Here is a 24325-nt window from a genome sequence, read left to right as displayed (position 1 = left end):
ACTGGTTCAGCCTCAGCTTAAGTACTGTGTGCAGTTTGGGGCACCACGGTACGAAAAGGATATCAAGTGCTGGAGAATGTCCAGAGTAGGGCCACAAAGTTGGTGAAGGATTTGTAGGGGAAGTCATATGAAGAGTGGCTAAAGTCATTTGGTCTGTTCAGTCTGGATAAGAGGAGAGTGAGGGGAGACCATGTTGCACTGAAGAGCAGGTGCTGATCTCTTCTCTCTGGTGACCAATGACAGAGCCTGAGGGAAAGAAAGATGTGCCACAGGAGGTTTATGCTGAATATTAGGGAGAGGTTCTTCACAGAGATAGTAGTGGAACACTGGAACAGTCTTCCCAGGGAAGCAGTCATGGTGTCAAGCCTGACAATATTCAAGTAGCGTCTTGACAATGCCCTCAGACATACGAGTAAATTTTGGGCTTGTCCTATACAGGGATAGGATTTGGGCTAGATGATCCTTATGGGTGCATTCCAAAACTCAGGTCATGCTATGATTCTATGATTGTTCATATTAATTGAGTAAATTAAAATGATATGACCCAGAAGGGTTCCTCTATTGACCAAATAGGTATTGACTTTCTCATATATCTAGTGTATTTCTGATATATTATCAAAGAGTCACCATGAAACCTGTATTTTTATGTTGATTTTGGTCTGTGCATTTCTCTTTTGTGACCAGTAAGATAGCCTTAGTTCATTATTAATTACAGCATTGATTAAAACTCCTAGAGATCTTTCAAACTTTTCTTGAGGCTTACCCTTTTATTCTAAATTCTTTATTACAACTAATAACAAGTGAAATTAATAGCATTCCCTTCCTTTCATTAATTGCTTCAAAGGATGTACCCTTTATGAATATTAGGAAGAGCTATCTCTGTATTCTCTGGAAAAGTACTTCAGTTCTGTCATTCCTGTGCCAGTCAGGCCTCTGTCTGTTCTTGGGAAAAGACCCAATTAGCACAGAAGAGGAAGCTTTCTGACTCAAAGGCAGGGCATTAGGAAAAAAACTTGTACACCTCAAGACAAAGGGACAAAGTAGTATGATAACCACACTGCCTAATATAGGGACAGAAATGGAGTCCATGTCCTGGGAAGGAAAGTTGGACTAAATGAAAAAGAAAGAAGTAGTAAAGACAGGGTAATAAAAAAAAATGCAGAGAAGTAGAAGGAAAGAAGAAGAAAAAAAAAAAGAAAAGGAAAACAAAGCAAACAAACAAATGAAAAACCCCAAACAAGCCAAACCGACTGCCCTTGGCAGGAGCTGTGTTTAAAAGACTTAAACAGGAAACTACAGAAGGGAAATGGTGAAGACAGAGTTAAGAAGAATAATTTTGGTGACTGGGTAAATGAGATGCCCAAGGAGTAATGATGGGATTGGAAATCAGTAAAGACAGCAAACGGAGGAAAGTAGAAGAGACAGATTATGTGAAGAACAAAATATCAAGTATAGGAAACATTTGAACAAAGAAAAGCTAATAGGAACTTCTGTGGCAATATCAGACTATAAAGGGGACTACTGAAAAAATGACAGTAGTAGTTACAGTTGAGATATATAAACAAAATATATATATCAATGTATAGTGATGGGATAGTTGGACTGTCTGCATCAGAAGGATGAGGCTAAAATGAAAACTCAGATGATAGAGATGCAGTATTGATAAACAGACAGTTTAAATAGTCATACCTGAAGAAAGTGGGCGAATAGAATCTGTCTTGTCAAAACATAATTCCTTCCTATATCTGAATGGAATGCAAATAACAACAACTACCTGTGAAGTCTACCGCTGGTGCCTTCCCTTGTGACTGTTGGTTTAGAGAGCACACTATGCTCTTAGCTATGTTCTCAGTTCAAATGGCAAATGATGAGAGATTTTGTTTCTGGCAACAAAGCAAAAAACTTGCATTGATTTTATTAATGTTTAATAAAGCAAATTGTTACACATACTCCACCCCATATGTTCAGAGATTATTAATGGTCAAAACCCAAGCAATCTGGTGGTAGATACAACTTAAGAATATAAGGTTGTCCATAGAGAATACGATTTGAGATTTCCATCAATTTGGGCAGTTTAATCATGTCTTGGGAGGACTTTTAGTCTTTTTATTCCACAGAATACACCTTTGTTACAGTCAGTATAATGAAGTAGTGAAAGTACTCCCAAAACCTTCATCAAATTACCTGAGGGTCTGTTAAGTTGTATACATTAAGATTTTCAAGGGGAATGGTTAAGATATTTAATGTGGCAAAGAACTGGCTTCTTTACTTATCACCAACTTGCTATGCTGTTAAAGCAAACTTTATGTTTGGGTTTTGTCTCGGTTTTGTTTGGTTTTTCATTGGTGCACACACTGACAGCCCGGAGTTTAATTTTCACTAATAGTAAGTACTCATAGCTGCAGTTAAAGCTAATAGATCTGTGCTGTGAACATAAAGTCCTGTAGGAAGGTGATTTGTCTTAAAAATCAAGACTGACATGAATCAAATTAGACCCTCAAACATCAGTGTATCTTTTCAGTCTCCATCTAAGTTCCTCATCTAAGATAATCTCTCCCTGACTATGGAGTGTGTGAAGACGAATTATTTTGTGAATCATTCAGATTCTAGACACTTAAATATTATAGGAAAGCCCATGAAGATTATAACAAATAAATATACCAAAACTATCTTTGAAAGCAAGTTTTAATATTGTGCTGTAAATACGTGACTAAGACATTTAACAATGAAGACAGAAAAAGTACTACATTGCTGTCCATTTTAAAACTGCTATCAATTTGTTGTATGAAGTGTCTGCAATAAAAATAACATAATAGAATTATTATAATAGCTGTATTATCATGCTCAAAAGGAATAAAATTATGATTTAACAGGCAGTTTTTATTACTGAGAGTCTGGGTTTTCCATTTCAATACTATTCTTTTATTATAGTTTGATTTGTTTGATACTTCTAATTCTGCTTTTCAGCTGGTACATTTTCTGGCAAATGCCATTATAAATTGAAATAATCTTTTTCCTTGTGAATTTTGAATTAAATGGTTGTTTGCTCTTCCTTCCTTATAACATAAAGCCCTGTATTCTTGTTGTCCTGAACTACTACTTTTTCTCAGTTTCTGATTGCCAAAACTTGAAGTTAATAGATTCAGTAATTTTTCTACCAATAATGAAAATATCCTAACAATAGCAAGGGTAATAATATCAAAGCCATATTACTTCACATGAACAATCTGAAGGTATACTTTTATTTTTCGCAGAGTTAAAGGGACGTTATTTATACTTACATGACTCAGTGTTTATTCTAATGACAATCAACGTCACTAACTCAGGAAAAATTATTTTGTTAATTATAGAACCTATTGGAAAGTTCTAGGTCAAGTTTAGAATGATTCTCAGTATCTTAACAATGCCTCTAAGAATATATTTAAAATATTTTCTCTCAAGAAAAGATTCAATGATGCCTTAGCTTATATTTAATTTCATAATTTTGTAAGGCTTTATGGTGACTTAATAGGAAAAAAATGAGAAAAAATTCTATTGTCGTGACCAGAAATTTTGCACCTTTTAAGCTTGAGATAATGGGAAAGTTTACTCTAAGACTGTCATTTTCTTTTGAAGCTCCTAGGAATAGTACAGAGAGTGATTATTCTTGTTTGTATTTTGTTGTTCTTTTTGTTTTTTTTTCTAGTTGTTTTAATGGGAGCTTAAGCTGTTTAGAGCATTTTTTACTAGAAGGAAGAGGTTTTTTTCCCTAGGTGTAATCTGCAAGCCATATTTTAAATAATAACAGCAACAATATTCCTTCATGTCTGTACAATAAAAATGGCATATTGATTTATTCTATATTTGCAAAAACTTCTCATTAATACAGATGACAGAACTGTTATATTAATAGTAATGCAAGTAAAAATAAGTATCAGTGTTTAATTTCATTTTACATTTGGTTATTTTTGTATAACTTGCATCCCCCTTAAGAAAGCAATCAATTGTATGCCCACAATGTAACAGATTATGCAAACACAGCATTTTGCATCCAGGTCTATCACAGAAACAGCTGTGAATATTTATATTGGTGTTAATTAAGTTTCTGATGGTATTAATTTAGATAAGAAAAGCTGTCCAAATCCCAAAGTGCTATGGGATTTTTAACACAAGTCTGAAAAAAATAATCAGAAACTTGAAAATTAAAATGTAGTGTAAGATTTTCACATATTTGGGTGCCTGAATGTTTGATAGCCTACAAAACACTGTAGAAACAGATTGCACGAGGAAGATCCTATATTCCAACCAGTGAGTCATACAGTAACAAAACTTACACATCGATTACCTCCCAAAAGTTTCTGTCTGACCAATGCTGATAACATGCATCCCTTTCCAGAGAGTATACAAGCCCTGAGTGGTCTATATTGCATCTTGCTAGAATTAGTTCTGTCTCTTTTTCAGATCCTTGGCTCAGGTTTCCAGCCAAGATGTGAACCTTTGGTCTTTTTGCCTCTGGCTCCAGGCTGAGAACATCTACACTACTGTGGCAAGAAAGGCAGGAGGTGAGATCAGGCGCTGGACACCTTCCCACTTTGAGCACTCTACTTAATTATTAAATCTGCTCTGAAGAGGAGGAGGGGGCAGCTGGTAAGCAGTATGAATGTGAGCCAGTTCATGCCACTTGGCTTTCAGGCATGGTTAGATTTGAAGCCCTCTTTATTTGTCAGGAACGATGTAACTGTCAGCATAGCTACTGACTTCTCAGGTTACCAAGTTCTGTTTGCATTGGTTCTAACAGTACCTATTCCACTCGTTCTGCTCATTCTGTTCTCTGACAGGGAGCGTGGCCCCCTCTTCCCTTGGCTCTTTTAGAAATGATACACTGTAGAGGGTGTAGTGGCAGCTGAGTCATGATGTTTCAAGTGTGAAAGGATTTCTGGCATTCCTTTCACTTTCATTGCAGAACAAGCAGTTAGCAAAAAACCCCTAAACCTAACCCAGAGAGACTACACATATTCCTGTGCTCCATTTAATTAATTGTAAAAGTATACATCAGTTTTTATGTTGTATATCCAGAACTAGATAGTAGGGAAAAAAAATCGCTAAATTAGGCAAATGCTGTATGGTAGCCTTGCATTTCAGTCCTCAGACTAATATCAGATCAACTTTCTTTTTCTTCAGGAACATATCAGGTGTAAATTAATAAATATAATCAGATATCAGTAGACTGTCACCAATACAAGCCTTAAGAATACCATCAATATACACATGGTGATGAGTTAAGTGCACTTAATGCTAGGAGGACAGCTCTGTTTCAGAAATTAGTGAACCAGTCAGTGATTTAGTGCATAAATCCCAATAATACAAGTGTTAATTCAGAGAAGTTAATTAGTTTTAACCAAGCTAAACACTGCGTTTTCCTGTGATCTATACCTACAGCTGGAGGTTTTTTGTGGTTTTTTTTTGTTGTTGTTGTTTTTCTTTTTTAGCTTGCCCTTCTCAAAAGACTATTCAAAGAAAGACTTTTCAAAATAGTTAGATATCTATTCAGCCTGCTGATTTCAACTGTTAAGTACGTTAGTAATAGGAAGAAGCACATTCTATACGGATTTTTTTTTATGGCTAAATTGATGATGAAAGTGTGAAGATGAAAGGTGTTCATCACAGATTTCGAGTGATACATGAATATTATCAACTAGCTTAATTCCATATAGCATCTATGTATTGACAGCTAAAAAGAAATTGGACAAATATTAGAATATTGTGTTTAGCAAGCAAGAAGGAGAAGATCCTTGTGCTAGTTATATACAGGTGAATCATAAGTAATTACATGAAATGAGTAGATTTGGAGCTATGTAAAAACCCAGAATAGATTCTTCATCCTTTCTTACAGACTGCAGGCAGCAAATAGTGAAAAATGATAGTTATATAACACACTTAGTCCTTCTAGGATAGCAGCTCCCAGGTCAATTTCTGGTTGCCACTGTCCTCCTTTCCCTTAGGGGAAGAAGACTCCTGATTTAAAGATTACTAGAGAAAGAAGGTTAAGAGCCAAAGGGAAGAAAAAGCCATTTAACCACAATGCTCCTCTGTGTGGAAACCAGACTTCTGATGGGTGTGCAAAGGGCTGTGAGATGCCATTCTTCCCTTTCTCCCTTTACTAAAGAAGCCAAGCCCCATGGCTAATTAGTCAGCCCTCATCTTCAGAGGAGTAGCTGAGAGAAAGGTTTCAGTTAAATGAATCACCGAGGCTTTCAAATTAAATAAAAGTGCATTATTTTAATCTGCCCTTTTCCCACCCTTAAAATGACTTGTACAACATCGTCATCCTTCTAAGCATTCTGGATGAATCCAGTATTACTGCAGATAATATAAGACGGTGAATGCCTGAGACTCCACTGCTAAAACCTCTGATATTATGGCTTACATATTCAGAATAAATGAAAATTGTTTTAAATTACTTAAAATCCTTTTACTTTATCTTTATTGTTCCTCACCATTTTCATCAGCAATCCTTTCAGTCTTTTATTGTATACCCATTCAGGATTCAAATAATTGTATAGGAAACTAAAGGTGCTATTAATATTAATAGCACACCTAGGCACATTACTTTGGAGGTCAAAAGAATGCAACATTTGGTATCATAGTGCAATTGAGATGTGCTACTGAACCCCTAGGAGTGCTTGGCTGCTATAACAAATTGAACCGCTACTTTTCCTACACATTTTATTTTTTTGTCATTATATCAGATAAATTCTCAAAGAAATTATGCTAAAGCATACAGCTTGAAAGAGTTAGTCAAAAAGATTTCCTCAAAAAAAAAAAAAAAGAGTAAGAATAAGAATGTATCTGAACTAATTTGTTGTACTAATATTTAAGGATTTCTTGGAGGTAATATTGAGTTTCATGTTAAAAAATTGACAATCTAAATACAGATTACGTTCTTTAAAAGAGGATTGTAAACTCTCTGATAAATGTTGTGGATATGAATCTTACCATTAAACTGAAACATTTACTTTAGGAATGTCAAGTTGAAAGAGAAGTTTAAATATTTTTCCTCAGGAAAATATAGGTTGGAAAGGACCTTGAGAAGCCATCTGGTTCAAAGAAGAGCTAATTCTGCTCCTCTTTTCTCTAAACAGGACTAATCAGATCAGTTTGCTAAATCAAGTCACTTTCAAGGATGGGAATCTCATAGTCTGTCTGAATTGTTGCTGCTTTACCATTTTTTGGTAATAAGTTTTCCTTATATCTAGTTGAAACTTGATGTGTTTCCTTCAGTCCTGCTGTTGTGTACTTCTGAGAAAAATCTGGCTCCTTCTTCTCTGAATCCTTTGACTGTTTATTTGTAGACAGCAACAAGATCTCTACTGAACTTTCTCTTCTCTAGGCTAAATATGCCCTGACATGAGAAGAGAAGGCTCAGGAGAGACATTAGAGTATTTGTCTCTTCTTTTGCTTATTCTTACAATCTTTATTTTCGAAGCTGTCCATAAAAACGAAAAAAATGTTTATGAAATCAGAAATGAAGGACTTCTGTAACCCACAGGCTTCAGTACTAATTGCCATTTAGAAGGCCTCTATCCAGTCTTTAATATTAAATGGGCAACCAAGAATCTCATTGTAAGTCTCTCAGAGATAAGCTTATGCATTAGATCAAGACATAATCACCCACAATGATTAACTATTAGCTGTCTCCTTGGCTCTCTTTTGGACTGCTTCAATCATTTCTCTCAATCAGTTGATGCTCTTGAACAGACTGATCCCTGGCCTTATTTCATTAAAATGAGTCAATACAGCCTTAGAGTCTAGATGATTAGACAATGTATACTCAATCTTTCAGGCACGTTATGCAAATTCTAGATATTACTAGATCTACTCTCTGTGTTCTCGGGGTCAACAACTTATTCTTATCAAGACCACTATTTATTTTTTTTTTTGCATCTTATATTATGCAGTTACAATTTTCATTGTTACCACATTTTGATTACTTAAAAATGCTAACAAATTTCTCTAATTACAGTGAGCATATATATTATACATCAAAGTTTACACAAAGATGATATGCTCGCACTTACCCACTTAAATGACTCTCACAGCCCTTCGGAGTTAATGGTTGATGCCTATCAAGTGTCTGACATAAGTGGGCAGAAGTGAGCTTAAGAGATCTGAATTCTCAGGAGGAGATTGCTTTCCAACCTAAGCATGTAAATGAGGTATCTGAAGTTGGAGTGAAAACCATATGCATTAAAAAAATCAAAACAAAATATGTAAAAAAAAAACCCAACAACTTTCTGATAGACAGATTTTATACAATAAGACACAGTTCCTCTCAAAGGAGAATTTCTGTAATGCTTAATAGCCATGGAAAAGTCTGAGTATAACTTTACATATAGAACAGCTGGTACACCTCCACAAAAATGTATTAAAGAGCTTTGTCAGTCAGAAAATGTAAATACTTCAGTTAAAAAAAAAGTTCAGTACACTTACTTTTCTTTCTTTTATAAACATTTCAGCTAATTACTTACAGCTTTAAAAGCCTCATTTTATCCCCAGAGCACCCTAGATTCAGAAATCTTTCTCTAGGTTTAGCAGTTGTGGCAGAATGCCATTTGCACTAAGTGATCAGTGAGAAGTTGTCAATTGCTTCTGATGTCATAAAACAAGAAATGTCCTAAAAACTTCCAATCTGTTTGGGTTTAGTGCAGAATCTTGCATTGAATTAGTAAATAAATAGTTCTATTTGTTTCAGATAGTGTATACTTATTTATAAGTATATACTTATAAGTATATACTTAATTTGTGCTTAAAATATTCTCCTAAAAAAGTGTGCAACTAATCCACAAACAAATATCCTGTCAATGTTCAAAACTGAATATGGGAAAAAAAAATATAAAATTGTGCATGTAGAAACCACTGGCCTCTATTTTAATGTGGTTTATCAACTATCTGAAATTCCTTTTGTTTAGACTCTCAGTGACAAATATTCAGATATATCCATCAAATTATCACAACCTTCATTAAGATACAGAATTTCCATTAATAAACACAACTAGGACTGGGCCTTCAGAAAACCTCTGTGGTAGGACCTGTTCAAAGAGTTTGTAGGAGTCAATGAAGAGATTTCTCCACTACCCATATGATCTACATATTTTTCTTCCATTTCCAAACAAAAGGTTAATTCTGGGCCTCATAAGGAAAAGTAAAAGAACAGCAGCCTCTGAATAATTTTCATGCTGTTTAGGATCTGGGCTAATACTTGAAGTCAAATACACAAAACTAAGAAAGGCTAGTTTTAACCATTACAAACACCTAGTCTCTGAATTTCCTAGCTATGATATCAGTAATGGCTCTCAGCATCATCAGGATTAGGATTTTTTTTCCTATGGTTCCCTCAGGATGAAGCACCCTAGGGACACTACAAGCATGTTCAGTTTGATATTTTGAAAATTTAAAATATTTTATCATGTAAAAGTGATGAATTTATAATTCTATTCATATACATTTATGTGAATTGCACAATTGTAGAACATGTAAAGCAAAATAATATATTTCCTGAACAGTATATGTCTACTCAATATGCCTGAATAGAACTTATTTTCTAGATGTGAGAAAGTCCCGTTTTGCTATTTACTAATCATGAGTTTGCAGACAAATAATTTTTGTTTCAGTAAAAATAACCAGAACAGCATGGACACTCATACTGCTGGGCAGCTATAAAATGGATTAAGTTGACATCAATAAGGCCTTGATAAAATGATTTCTGAACATATTGAGAGTAGGAGGGATTTAAAGAAAAGAAGTGGGATGAAAAGCAGATACTGAATCCAATTGAAATGCTTTAGTTCTTCAGAACTTAATCACTAAAATAGCCTATGTTTTTAATAAGCTTGCAGCAAATTTTATATTGAAAAGTGTCTTATTAGATGTTTTTATACTTCATTACTTAATTTTCACTTATAAAATTATTCTAAGTCATAGTGGTATAAAATCAGAAGTATCATATTGATTTATTTGACTCATGCCAGTGAAATAGGTGGCATTTCCAGGCATAATCAGAAGAAGAAAGGTGTTTGTTGACATTTATGAATATTTAGCAGGTAATGTCAAGTAGACATTAATGATTTTGTAAAGCTTAACATCATTCAAGCATAAATACTGAAAGTTGGATTTTGACTGGTCTATTTGCTTGAGCAGAGATACAGGGAAGTTATTTAGTATCAGCAAATTTTGCACAATGTAATGACCTGTAAATGAATATCAAAATTAACTGCAGATGTTGCACACAATAATCAGAATGTTCTCCACACTGTAATGTTTATGTTAGCAATTGTGGCAATTAAGGCAGCTCGCAAGACAGTGTCTGAGTCTGACTTCTGGTGAGGGAAGGCAGTATTGTGGTTAATGCATTGATCCTGGACCCAAGAGATTCCTGACTTTTCGTCAGCTTTGTTCCAAACATCCTCTCCAATTTTGGAAAAGTTGCTTAGGTTGAAATCTACAAAGGAATAGAATAATTCTGTTGTGAAAAAATAAATAAATATCTGGGAAATTTTAATACTTAGCCACTAATATCTTCCAAGTATCTGAGTTCTGCTTTTAAATATGCCCAGACTTTCTTTCCCCATTGCAGGTCTAAGCAGATCAACCGTCATTTCATCTTATCCATCTGATCAAGATTCATGGACTGGAAATGGGTTAAGAAGACTCTCCTGAAAAATCAGTAGGCAGCACAGCATCCAAGACCTTTGGTGGATCCAGCCTTTAATTTCTCAACGAACTGACTCATCTACAAAGCAAAATAACAGTGTTATGTTTTTGTGCATTCTTATAGACTGTTCATTAGATATATTCTCTTACAGTTCTGTTTCTTGTTCTGTTATATTTCATTTTCTCTTATTGAATTTTTGTTTTCTATATAAACATTTAAATATCAGCTCGGGACAGTGGCTAGTTTAAAAGGCTCATTTCTCTCAGGCCGCATACAGAAAACATGGGAATGTTATCTGATGTGATCTTTCTGGACAAGGTATTGAAGACAAACCATGTTTAAAAAATACTACCAAAGCTTCCATATGTAATAGAGATCTGACTGGTTATGGCCCAGGACAGAAGCACTGTAGGTAACCATAAAAGGAAAGAAAAGACTTGTTTAGTTTATTTATTTGTTAGGTAATTAATAGAAAAATATACGGTGACTTCAAAGTTTAGTTAAAATCTTGTACATTTTGCTAAATGCTGGACTTAAATTTGAGCTAATATATCCATGAAATTCTTATAAATTCACCTGATAAAATATTTGGTACACTGAATTTTGTGGCTTAATAGACTAAAATTAGACTAAAAAAAGACTCATAATCAGTAAGTCTTTCAGAGAATCAAAAGCTGAGAGCATGATAGTAAAAAACCAAAAACATTTTTGTTTACACTTCATGTGTACATTTCCATTTATGCTTAAAGTATGAGTTAGCATGAACATACCTAAATATTCAAATGCAGCAGGTATTTTTAGATAATATCACAGAATTTATAATAAATACCACATAATGTGGTTTAATGTAGAAGCAGTTAATAATGTTTTAGAACAGTTTCCAAGCAAAAGCAGGCATGCTGCGTATCAGCATCTTCCTTGTGATCACTTTTCCGTTTACAGACACAGATTACATTTGCATATCTTGACGACTTATACATTTCAACTAAATTTGATTCCACAAGTGTTTACATCAAGGGACCATGAACATTTAAAATTCCAAGTTTTCTCTAAATTATTGATTTCGGAGGAACTGTGAGGGATTTTTGCATTACTCAACTTTATGTAAAATGGCCAACTAATGACAATGTTTAATTCTGAACTCTGTGTTCCATCAGACTTATAGAGTGCTCTCAGCTCCGAGCCAGAAGCACAGACATGACTTTGTAAAAAATTTATACAACATAACATTTTATCATTTTGTTAATTTCTTCGGGATAATATAGACATCTTTACACAGGCTGCTGTACTTCAAAATCATAGACTATTTTTGGCTTAGTAATTTTAGAAGACATTATGCTTTTATGAAATATATTTGTAATGTGATATCAAAAAATGACAGACCTTACCTCATCGGTCAATTTAAACATAATATCAAAATGGTGTCTCTGAAATGACTTTTCTGAAATATTAAAGCACAGAAACATTAACAGCAACATTCATTCTTTCCTTTGCGATCTCCTCTGGACTGCCTAATTTTCAAAGAATCACGTGATCTGGGTTTGCCTTTGAAAAAGAATGCAAGAGACAGATTGTTGCTTTTTGTGGTAAGGAGAAGATACATATTATTCTTTATACTAGAAGAATAAATGATACTATCAAATTCTCCCTGATGTGAACTGAGACTGATTATTCCTAGGATATAAAAAGAAGATTTGCAGGGAGATGGAATTTCAGAAAATTACATTATTTCTGCAAAAGAGGGGAGAAATGTATTAAAATCTTGAGGATTGACACGTACCTCAGGGCCTTAGCAGGATTGTTTCAGGACATATAATATTCAGACATACAGGGATTACTCTTATCAAATAACAGACTCTGCTTACATAACTCAACGAAGAATATGTTCATGCTGTCTTGGAAAAGAATTTTTATTGTAAGAAGTAGTCAGTGAGGTCCTGCAAATTCTGATATACATGGAAATATGTAAACCAGGTATATAAGAATAGAGGTAAAAAAAATCTTAAGGATATTTTTTTAAAAAACAACACTACAAACAAATGAAAAACCCCAAATAACTCAATCCAAACAAACCCAAAAACTGACAGGTAAGTATTAGGCTTTATACTTCAGAAAACTTATTGTGGTTGTTCTAATTGAGAAATATGTGAAAACCAAACCCAGACAACTAAAATTTTTGACTAATAGTACAACCAGATTGGACAACAAATTAAAAAAGAATTTCCATTGCAGGACAGAAAGCAAAGGAGACAAATGGAAAGGGAAAGAAAGCAAAGAAAAAACTGACATAGTGTTTGACTATTATTTTTTTTTCTCCATGGTTAAGAAACAGAATTCCTCAATGCAGAAGTCATTCTGGAAATATGTGTTTAGGAACTATACTAACAGAATCTTACTCTAGACTCCAACATCCAGACTTGGATTGCAGCAGTGACTTCTGTAAGACAATGAAAAAAAGAAGCACACAATTATAAGACGCCTTAATTTTCTGACATTAATTCAAAATGAAATACCCTCATAGGCATCAGTAGGTCTTAAATAGTCTTGAATGCATCAGTTGGCAAATTTATGTACAAAATAATCTAAAAATTAAGAATCTGCTGGTGCTACTTTATAGTTACTCTAGGAATGCAGCAGGGATGAGGAGTACTGGGGTTAGTTGTTAAAAATAAGCTTAGATCAAGTAATCATGAGCTGATTCAGTCCATTACAAATTGCAAGACAAACAAAATTAATACATAGCTAAGGTCTGAGGTTTTAGAAAAACAAACTTCGAGAAACTAAGAAATTAGTTACTATGGTTGACTGAACCAAAGAATTCAAGGATTTGAGCACAGTGGAAGCACGGAATTTTTTTAAGTCAAAAGTGCAAACACTATCTGAAGCTTGCGTTGCGAGCAAAAGGAGAAAAAAGAAATCTTAGCTGGAAAGGTCTACAGACCTCTCTAGAGGAGGAAAAATCCCACATATAATATTAAGAGTAAATAAAAAAATAAAAGGAATAGAAAAAGGGATAGATCAACAAGGAGAGTTATAACTCAGAGGTCAAAAAGGGTGAAAATAAAACAAGGATGGACAAAAGCTGGGCCAAAACTTGGAAAGAAAAAGAAAACAAGCAATGAAATATAAATTAAAAAATAGTAAGAAAAGAGAAAACTAAGTCAGCTACACATAAAATGTTGAGAAAGGAGGTAATCTAAATATGGCCATAACATCAAATACTCTGCCTCATTTTCAGAAAAGACGGTAAAGAATATGACAGCAGCTGCAGATCAGTCAGTAAGAATGAAAGTAGTGTAAATTACCATATTCAAGACAGAACAAGACTGGCAATGCTTACAGTGAAAAGATAAGGTATTCCATAAGCTCTGAACCTGAAATATGAAAAGAATATATAGATAAAATTAAAAAATAAGTTACAAGTAATTTCAGCTAACTTGACTACAGTAAACACTGTAAAACTCTTCTGATACCTGTGGCATAGAAAGATAGCTAGCAAGAAAATGAATAGTAAGCAACTTTGAAACAGATGAGATAATAATAACTTGTGAATGACAAGAAGTTAGGCATGCAGGAAAAATGCAATGTAATATAAAAGCAATGTCTTTCCAGAGTCCAAGTTTCTTATGTTCTTGTAGAATTACATCTTCTAATTCACAGTCTCCTCAATTGATTTTTTTCATACATCTACCTTAGAAAGATTAGTAGACCTATGCGAAGAGTACAGTTGTTTTGAAAAAAAACCCCATCTATGACAAGCAGACTTTTCAACCTTCTATGGTTTGCAAGTTCATTATTGACAAGAGTTGTGTTTTAGCCAGAGCCATATATTTCATTTATATGAAGGAAAATGATACAATACATGAAGTATTTCAGGTTTGGAAATATTCATGTGTATAATCCAGCGAGTTTTATTGGTTCTGGTTTAGGACATATTTACTGCAATCACTATAAACATGTTGACAAGTTTTACATTTTCTTATAAGCCATGAGTTTTTTCTGCTCTGTATTTATTGATTGGATCATTAGAACCTGGTTTCTGATAGTGCAGATACGAAGGTTTGGACATCACCTGGCCCCCTGTAAGTATTCCAAAGTTAATTTTTTAAAGTAAAATCTATCCATTACTCCTAAATGTTTCATTATTTTCCCTACAGGTTCTAGTTGGGATACATGTGCACTAAGATTTATTCTTCCATTGTGAAACAGTCATAATTGGTATCCAAGTAAATCATTCAAAGGTGTGTTCTGCTTCCTGAAAAAAGTGCCTTTATTGTGCTGACAGTCCTATCTGGATTGATGAGATGAACATTGCTTGGATCAAAGTCATGGCATCTGAGGTATGATTGTATATCACTGTCACAGAGAGACCCAAAATCCAGACAACCAGTCAGTAAAAATAAGAACTTATTTAGCACTCTGGCAAAGCAAAATAAGCTACAAGTTTGGATGTCAGTTTTGAATATTACTACACAACTGCCTTAAGAAATCCTAAGTTTCGCAAACCATCCTCTAGAATGATGACCCAAAATGTGCACAATCACTCCCTCACAAAAGAAATTTTCTCATTCAGGGGTGCCCAGATGATAACTCAGCCAAAGGAGTGGGTGCTCACTTAAGGATATATCCACAAGAAGTAATCACTCACTGAAAGGAGGGTGAGGGCACTCAGTGCCGGTAAGTTTGCTTGGGTGGCATCCCAGGCCCAAGGGGAGAGTTTCAAGTCGTAGACGCACTGTTCAAAGAAGAACCAGTCAAAAGGGTTTTCTGGCAGGAAACCATTTTATAACTTGTAGAGTTTGATCTGTGGCTAGCTCTAGTTGGCTAGAAGCCCTTATCTTCTGGGACTGTGTGCCTGGCAACTGTTTTTTTTTTACCTCACTCCCTCCTAGGTCTCAGGTTGGTCATATAGAGTCAATTAATCTCCTACCTTAGTATTCTCTGCAGTGAAAGAACATCTTCCCCTCGCTCCTCCTTGAAACCTGAAAAAATTAGCAATCAGTCTCCAACAGCTAGGAATCCTTGGTCTTTAGGTCTTTTGCCATTGCAGTTTTTGGGAGGGGTTCTTTATCAGGCAGTGTAGTGAGAGGACGAGTAATGGTTTGAAGTTGAAAGAGGGAAAATATAATTAGATATTAGGAAGATTTTTTTTTTTTTCTGTAACAGTGGTGAGGCACTGGAACAGGTTGCCCAGAAAAGTTGTGGATGCCCCACCCCTGGAGGAGTTAAAGACTTGAGGTTGATGACTTGAGCAACCTGATCTAGTGCAAGTTGTCCCAGCCCATGACAGGGTGGCTTGGAAATCGATGATCTTTAAGGTCCCTTCCAACACAAACCATTCTATGATTCTGTGAGTATATACGAATCTATTATAAATCCTGACAGATTAGAATGTCATAACTATTTGTAACAACTCTTGCTGAATTTCTTCCTTTTGTGGCTTATAGGAAGCATTTGAGAAATGCTTGTGCTATTTTTTTCTAGAAGATTTCACAGAAGAAATTTTGTTTTAGATTTGAGTTCCAAGACAAAGAAAGGTTTAGGGTGAATCATGTCAGAGAACTCTCTTTTAGATTTATTTATGTTATCTCTGCTGCCAAGATTTACTATAGTCTTCCTTTTACTCTTTGGTTTAATCACTATCTGGTTGCATTCTCCTCTGATTGTATAGATTTTCTTTCCAAGGAAAAAGACTGTGTCTAACATTGGGTTCTGTTTTCCTGGCTAATATTATTATATTTTTTGTTGGTTTGTTTTTAGACAGTAATCATCAGTGCTTGAAGCAGTGTTTATCCTCACAGTTTATTCACTGTAGAACATCCAGTCTGATTTTCACTGCTGTTATTACTGTTTTTTATATTTTCATGGAAAACCACTATAAAATTTAAGACAGATTATGAAGGGAAAACTGTGACAAATTAACAGAAAGAAAGGAAAAAAATATATAAAAAATATATAAAAACAGTATCTGAACTCTCAGAAGACCAACTTCGACAGGACTTCCAGTTCACGGAGGCCTAAACTCAACATTTGCTGTCCGCATCTTGCACTGGCTGCTAAGGTCATTCTCTTGCAGCTCTCAGCTAGAAGTGTGCACATTCGACTGAGCTAGCAAGAAGTCTGAGTGTATCAAACCAGAAGTATGCACATTACTGAGTAAGAACTATAGCAAGCAACCAAGCAGAACTAGGCAACACCTCTGCATAGTCCTTTATTGCTGTATACTACCTTCAGCAGCTCCTCTCTCTCACTGTTCCTACTCTCTCGCAACTGATGAAGAGATTAATTCTCTCAGATGATCATATATTACTCATTATAGTAGAAATATATTTTTCCCAGAATTGTCTGCGTCTAGTATATCCCAGTTGATAGAAAGGACTCTACAGATAATAGGCAAATGAATAAAATCTCCAGAAGCCTTGAAAGTGACTTTTATCTTTCTTTCAGAGACTGAACCAGTGAGAACTGGAGGTCACAATCTCAGAGAAAAAACCTTTATCACAAACTCCACATATCCATAGGTTTGGAGTTCATGGGAACAACAGGAATGACCAAGACATTGACACAGCTACTTGATAGTATTGATCATAGTGATAATATTACACATAGGTTTGTGTTATTGGTTATGCTCACCTTTATCGCGGCAACTGCGTTTTATGAAAACATTCTTTTTTTAGCATCAAGTGTTGCCTTTCAATAGTCTTAATGAAGACCAAATTTGGAAAGGTTCTGTATGTTAAAGAAGTTTTCGTCAGCTAGTAGTTTCTTCATTGCTATTAGTGCACCTTTCTGTGCTGCTGCCTTTAAATTGAAAATATTGCACTTCACACTGCTTCTCTATAATTTAGAAAATCCTTATAAGGCGATTTTACTACACCCCATGAACTCTTCATAATGGCAGCTGCAGCTGGGACTTTGCTGCAAGCTTGAGCAGCAAAATTAAGGGTGATGTCCAGATTGAGGATATTAGCTGTATAACAGGAAAGGTGAGAGTCTCGTTTGAGGTTGGATGTCTTTGAATCATATTATGGATCTTGTTTGAATCTGTATTTTGTGCTGGAATAAAAAAGAAAGAAGATTGACTCAAGGGACTGACATTTTTTAGTGACATTTAAAAAAAAATAAAGCTTTGATTCATTTCACAAGACTGAGCCAAAGATCAAAGCATTATACAGAAGTAGAAATGACACCCTGTACTTCCAGCGGGAGAGCTGGTGGATGACTTTGCTTTGACCTGTTCTCCAGGTGTCCACTGAGGAAATAACAATGATTTAAGATGATTTTTTTTCCATCCGAAAAGAAACACCAGGTACATTGTTTATTCATCACTGCCTCTGAACACATTCAGAGAAAGCAGACAACACCTTCTTGCTATAAACCTTCTCCTCACTGTAATCTTTCTCCTCCTTAGTATTAGCTATGGTGTGTAAAACACAGTTATGATAACTTTCTCCTCTAACTCATTCTGCAGGCAGCAATCCACTTTAATTTCTTTCTCTTTCTACACTGCTGTGAACCCCCTTAAAGTTTTCAGTATACAAGAACTGGGTCATCAATAAATGCATGCCTGCTTTGAAGTTTTAAATGGCTTAATGTATATCTAACTGTAGTTTTCTGTCATTGTTGCCATATATTTTAGTCTATGTTTCTGTCCATTTCTTTTTTGTCAGAAGTTAATCTCAGCTCTCTAATAATATATCAGACTTGAACACAAGGTCCCTCTGAAAAATAATTCCATTTATAAAGTCTTATAGTTCCATCAGGAGACAATTTCCTAGCTATTTTGAATATATCAGAAGTTCATTTGAAATAAACAGCTGTACAATAACTCATTATAATTTATGTACATTTATTTCTCTATTTATTCACCTATTATAGCTGTAATAATAATTACACAGTAATAATTTTACTGTATGGCTTTTTTATGCTTCTTTCTATCTTTAAACTTTGAGTTTAATTATCTTTAATAGGGTTTCTTATACCTAAAATACCACTAGACTCTAGCAGCATGTAGTTTTCAATTCATTTTATAGGCTTCTGTTTGATAGAAGTGTAGAGCAAAGTATAGAACTAAAACAAATTACCTGGTATCTATTTCTTTTTCCTTAGGTATGGATGTGGGCTCTGTGAATGGGTGAAGGTAAAAGTCCTGTAAAAACAGAAAATTAACTACCTAAAATGGCCATTAGTGACATTGTCCATATTAGTTTAATCTAATGGAGTCTTGACATGTCTTTACAAATATATTCAATGTATTTGAATGAGAAGTGGGCGAGTATGCTCCCCGGAAATTAATTCAATTCAGTGTGCTTTAGAGTATTTCTTAAGGTTGGAAACAGGATGGGGAAAATCTTTGTCCCCCAATATGGGCACTGTCTGATATATATACATATAGAGAAGAAAAGTTGAAGTACACTCAGCCTTCTATTAAAATGAAAATATTGTTCAAGATGATCTAAGTAGTCACATCAGGAAAATAATTGTCCAAATCCTTTGTTAATAACCCCTTACACCATTGCAGCTCTTCCAGAAATTAGGGACTTAGTTGTAGGCTGTTTATAAAATGTCTTAGAACATATACATATAGCTTCCCAAAATATCGATCAGTTATCTGGGAGTTAACCAAGGACATTTTAGTTAACTGTAATTATTACCTAATTTAATCAGAAAATATTTTAAACGCTTGTTAGGTTTTTTCAATGAACTTAAGTAAAATACTAGTAACTTAGGACATATAGTAAAAATCAGAAGATATTAACACAGAGTAATATGAAATAAGGCACACTAATTAACCTTCATTATCTTGCTTCAGGCTTTAATTTTCTGATTATATGTTGGTATAATTTTTTATTTCCAGTGTCAGTATCTGGGTAACAGTTTGTTGTACAAAAGGCTAAGTTTTCTGACTCTATGTGAAAGTTATTATGCACTTAGTCTTATTCTTCTGGGGAGGTATTAATTACCAGAAGAGGCATTTTCTTGTGTTTTCATATGATTGTCTGTAACTATCATGCATATGTATAAGCATTTATGCACATAAAACATTGATTGTGAACTTCTTTTACAGCAAGTGACCTTTAGTTGCTGTTCTAGGCAGCCACATATACCATGTAAAACTCTTACTTAATTACATTGTTATGTAGCAAGTTGATCACATTTTACCAGAACCCCTGTTGTGCTGCTTCTTTTTGTAAGTAAACCCATTAGGAGGTCTGTGGTCTTCTAAAGCACAATCTGAAGGTCAGAAGAAATTCCCTAGAACATTTCAGACGATGCTAGGCAACAGTATCAAGTCACTGTAAAAGGAGCTCAGATACCCATGGCTTTAGCTCACTTACATATGCATAGGTGCCTAATACCACCTGAGATGTTTGTCCTCACAAATTACACCTGTTCTCCAGGTCTGTATCACATCTGCTTGTTCCACATGAATATTTCTGCTACCCTCAGGAGTCTCAAATGCGTTTATGCACCTACATGTGAGTCACCAAATTGACCCCCTACCTTTAATGCAACTTACGTGCTACACGTGTAAGTGTTCTAACACATATTTATTCAGTGAGCTGTCTACACTATGAAAATTAACATAATGTACTCCTTTAAATCTCAGGAGAAGCAATGTATTTTGGTGGGACAGAATTGTGGGCTTCCCAGAAGAGAAGAAATGTTGTAGATATCACTGTCTGAATAAATCTAGTTTTTCTTGCTCACATTGTTTTCTCCATTGCAGAGGGAATTGCATTTTGTTTTGTCCTTCTTGGACAATTTCATTTGGTTAGAAGCAGCCACTATTTCCACCAGAAATATGTCAAGAAAAGTGTGCATATTGTGAAGATAAATTCTTCTCCTTTTCCTTTTTAAGACATCAGCAGAAGGATAACTTGTGGCTTTTAACCTTCCTTAAAACCAAACCAAACCAAACCATACCAAACCAAACCAAACCAAAAAAAGACAGAGAGAAAATAACTTTACCTAGTGTTTTCTGAAATCTAGTCAATATAGCTGAGAAAAAACATTAAAGTACCTCATCTAAACTTAAAATTACTTAACCATAATGAATATAAATTACATGTTCAAATTTTTCCAGGTTTCTTCTTTTTTTCATCTTCATTTTTCATCAGCCAAAGGAGTAAGTGTTTTTCTGATAGTTAATCCACATAAACCCTTGATTTTTTTCTTACTTCTAAGAGGCCAGAGGAGTCTTTATCTCAGTAGACAGACATCTTTCTGATCCATTTAATAAGCAAACGAGAATCTCACTACCTATTACACAGAGACTACAATTCTGTTAACCTTTCGCTCAGATAGCTTGTTGTTATCTAAAGCCATCTATCTACAAATGTGTATGGACAGAACATTTCCTCAGTGCAGCAATCAGGAATAAAACAGGCTTCCTGACAGAGGATGTTGAGCTTCTTGCATTCATCAGAATAAAACATCTCTAGCCCACGCCTGCTCCTGATGAAAACTGAAGGAAAAGGTAAGTTTCACTTAAAGTATTGCAGGAAAACCGATAGCTAATTAGTAGGATTGCCCTTGTGGCCTTACTATTTGAGTTATATAATAGTCTCTACACAACAAATGACTTATTGAATAATTCCCAGTTCCTTCATGACAGTAAATTGAATGTCTTTTCTTTTCCTTTTGGTTGTATTATTCCAGTGTTGATCATCCAGTTAACCTTTCGGCAACTTAATAGGACTAAATTATATTTTTTGTCATTATAGTTGCTGCTAATCTTATTGTAATATTTTTTCTGTATTCGGAGATTGAAAGAGGAGCTATAGACATCACTCTTTCCAAAGGAGACAATTACTCATATTTCCTTCCTCGATAGTTGATCAGATCATGTGCCAATATACATGAGTATATCTTACACATGCATCACTGATAAAAGATTGTTGATATCCATTGCTGTCAAAGAGGAGGATCCACAATTTCTTCCCAACTTTAATTTTTATTATCTTTTATGAGATTATAAAAACATAGTTTTTCAAGGATTATTTTCCCACAAAGAATACAGCATATCTGTTCATCTAATAGTTATCCTTTTACAGATTTGTTTGAGGCTTTCTTCATTGGTTTGGTTAAATTTATTTCAAATTTATTACACCTTCTTTCTTCATGTGACAGAAACACTATCTGCCAATTAGACAATTTAAAAGGATGTGGAAGAACTACTGCTTACAGGTAAGAAAGAGCCATCAAGTAAATGTGACATTACTGTGCATGGTTTTTACATCATAGTTATTGACTTACAGCCGGATTTCCTCAGGTTTTTCACTCTGTCACTTCTGCTTCCATTTTGCATGTTTTTCATTATAGGCAATATTAATATTAAAAAAATATATAGGCAATATTAATATTAAAAAAAACCCGAACTGCACTAACGCAGAATAATTTTCAATGACATTTTTGTTTACATGCAATCCTACTATTAGATTTCACTAGATAAGTAATTTTTAGATTGCTATAACTAGGGGATAGATTCACATTTGTGTGTGTTTGGATGGCTTGTTTGATAGTCTTTGAATCAAAGAATAAAGGAGAAGGAGGTTAGTGTTTTTTGTTTGCTTGATTGTGTATATCCTGCAAAAAGCTCAGTAGTTTAAACATATGGTCTTCTATTTCTACATACTGTTTCTGTCAGTAATAGATGTCATTCATCATAGAAAAACAGAGGTAAGCAAAACCATGATGTGGTAGTGACAGCTTTACTAGTGGAGACATATCTACTGTAATCAAAATAGTCAGAATATTGCTGGCTAATTCTATCCGTTTCCATTCAGTCCCTTTTCTTAAATAGCGAAACACAAAAGGGCATTACTTTTATTTGTTTGTCTTTTTCTGACATAGAAAATTGCAAGAGACTTGTGGTACTTTAAAAAACAGATAGTACTGTTTAACATTGCTTCTAAAATCAGTTAATGTTATTGGATTAAAATTAGGTTAAGTTTACGTCTTAGAGCATATTGTCCAGATAGAACTGTAGAAATTCTGGAGCTGCGTGTAGTGGTGGAATTTCTTCCCATCCCACTAGCCACACAGACCACTCTGTGCTGATTTGCATAATCTCTTTGATGCACTCGGAAAAACACCTTTTCTCCCTTATTTGGGCTATTATCCGATCCAGTGGAACACAGGCTTCATAGGGAGAAGAATTCCTATTGTATGGAGGCAGTCATCCAGGTCAACAAGGCAGTGCCTTGGCCTACTTGAAACTGCTATAATTCGGAAAGAAATTCTTTAATCATCTGAAGAAGGACACTGATAAACAATAATCTCTACGAGGCATACTGGAAAAAGAATACCCATTGTTACAACAAAGCGATTCAGAGCACTTGGACACCCCTCCAGTTCTCTTGTGGTCCTGTGTGCCTGGGAAGAGGCACCATGTTTGCCTGAGAGACTGACCACCATGCAGCCCCCTCAGGACACCTGATACCTGGATGGATTGTGGTCCAAGTCAGGCAGTCTGGTCCAACTAGTGGGAAGTTCTACTACTATGACATCTTCCAAAGTCTGGTCCAACTAGTGGGAAGTTCTACTACTATGATATCTTCCAAGAGCAGCCAGAGTGAGCATTAAGACATCAATATCCAAATATCTGACAAAAGTCAATTATCTTGAAAACCTATAAATATGTGATTACACAGAAGGCCCTTTGAGCTCTTCTGGATCTCTTCAGGTTGAGACCAGTAGTCTCCGCTGAGCTGCAGTGCCTCTTAGATATAACGCACAACATCATTTGCGAAGATAGCAAATGAAAGTACCTTAGAAGAAGTTATAAACCCTTGAGAGCTGATCATCGCCTGTAGGAATTCTTGTGCATTAAATGTGAGTATTCTCACTCATCTCAAGAAATATTCCAGATGCCTTGAGATGCAACTATCGCTTGTCAGGAACACTAGTGCATTACATACATGAGTATTCTCGCCAAAAGTCAGGTGGGAAATTTTCAGACCGAACTCTCTGTCTTTCTCTCTCTCTCTGTCATGATCTGCACTTCTCTTATGCCTACATATTGATATATCTTTGTATGTATATGTATGTTTATATCTCTGTGTTTGCATGTATACTCATCCCACCATGTAGTAAATAGGAGTGAATCTCATTTTCAACTCTGATTAAGTCTTTGATCAACTTGATTACAACACATACCTTGACTATTTTAAACAGTTTGCTAATCAGTTGATAATAAAATGTCAATAGGAATTTTGCAATCTCACCTTAATAAATTCTAAATTCTGATAAAACAGAGTTCAGTAAATTCCTATTGATGACATTACAGTGTTTTTTTGAAAGATTCCCTAAAACGGTACTATAGTAACAGAGATGAGAGGCAATGGAGAAAGAGTTCACTTGCAAGGAGGTATGGAAAGTTCCTTCTCTTAATTTAGTCAGAAAGGTGTGCATGCTAACAAAGTAAAAGTTTCTCCACTACTAGGCTTCTGTTAAAAGAATTTGTGCTTACATTTTTGTCTACCATAAATAGTTTAATGTAGCCATCACTGTTAAGCCCACTACACTAAGAAATAACATATTTCTTTTTTTCTTGTATTAAATAGAAAAGCAGTAATGTATTTCTTGCCTCTGAGGTTTTTACTTCTCCTGAAGTTTAATTGCCGCTAGAAT

The sequence above is a fragment of the Cuculus canorus genome, chromosome 1 (genome assembly GCF_017976375.1).
Source record: "Cuculus canorus isolate bCucCan1 chromosome 1, bCucCan1.pri, whole genome shotgun sequence".
NCBI classification, from domain to species: Eukaryota; Metazoa; Chordata; class Aves; order Cuculiformes; family Cuculidae; genus Cuculus; species Cuculus canorus.
Note: the sequence above shows the minus strand (reverse complement) of the source record.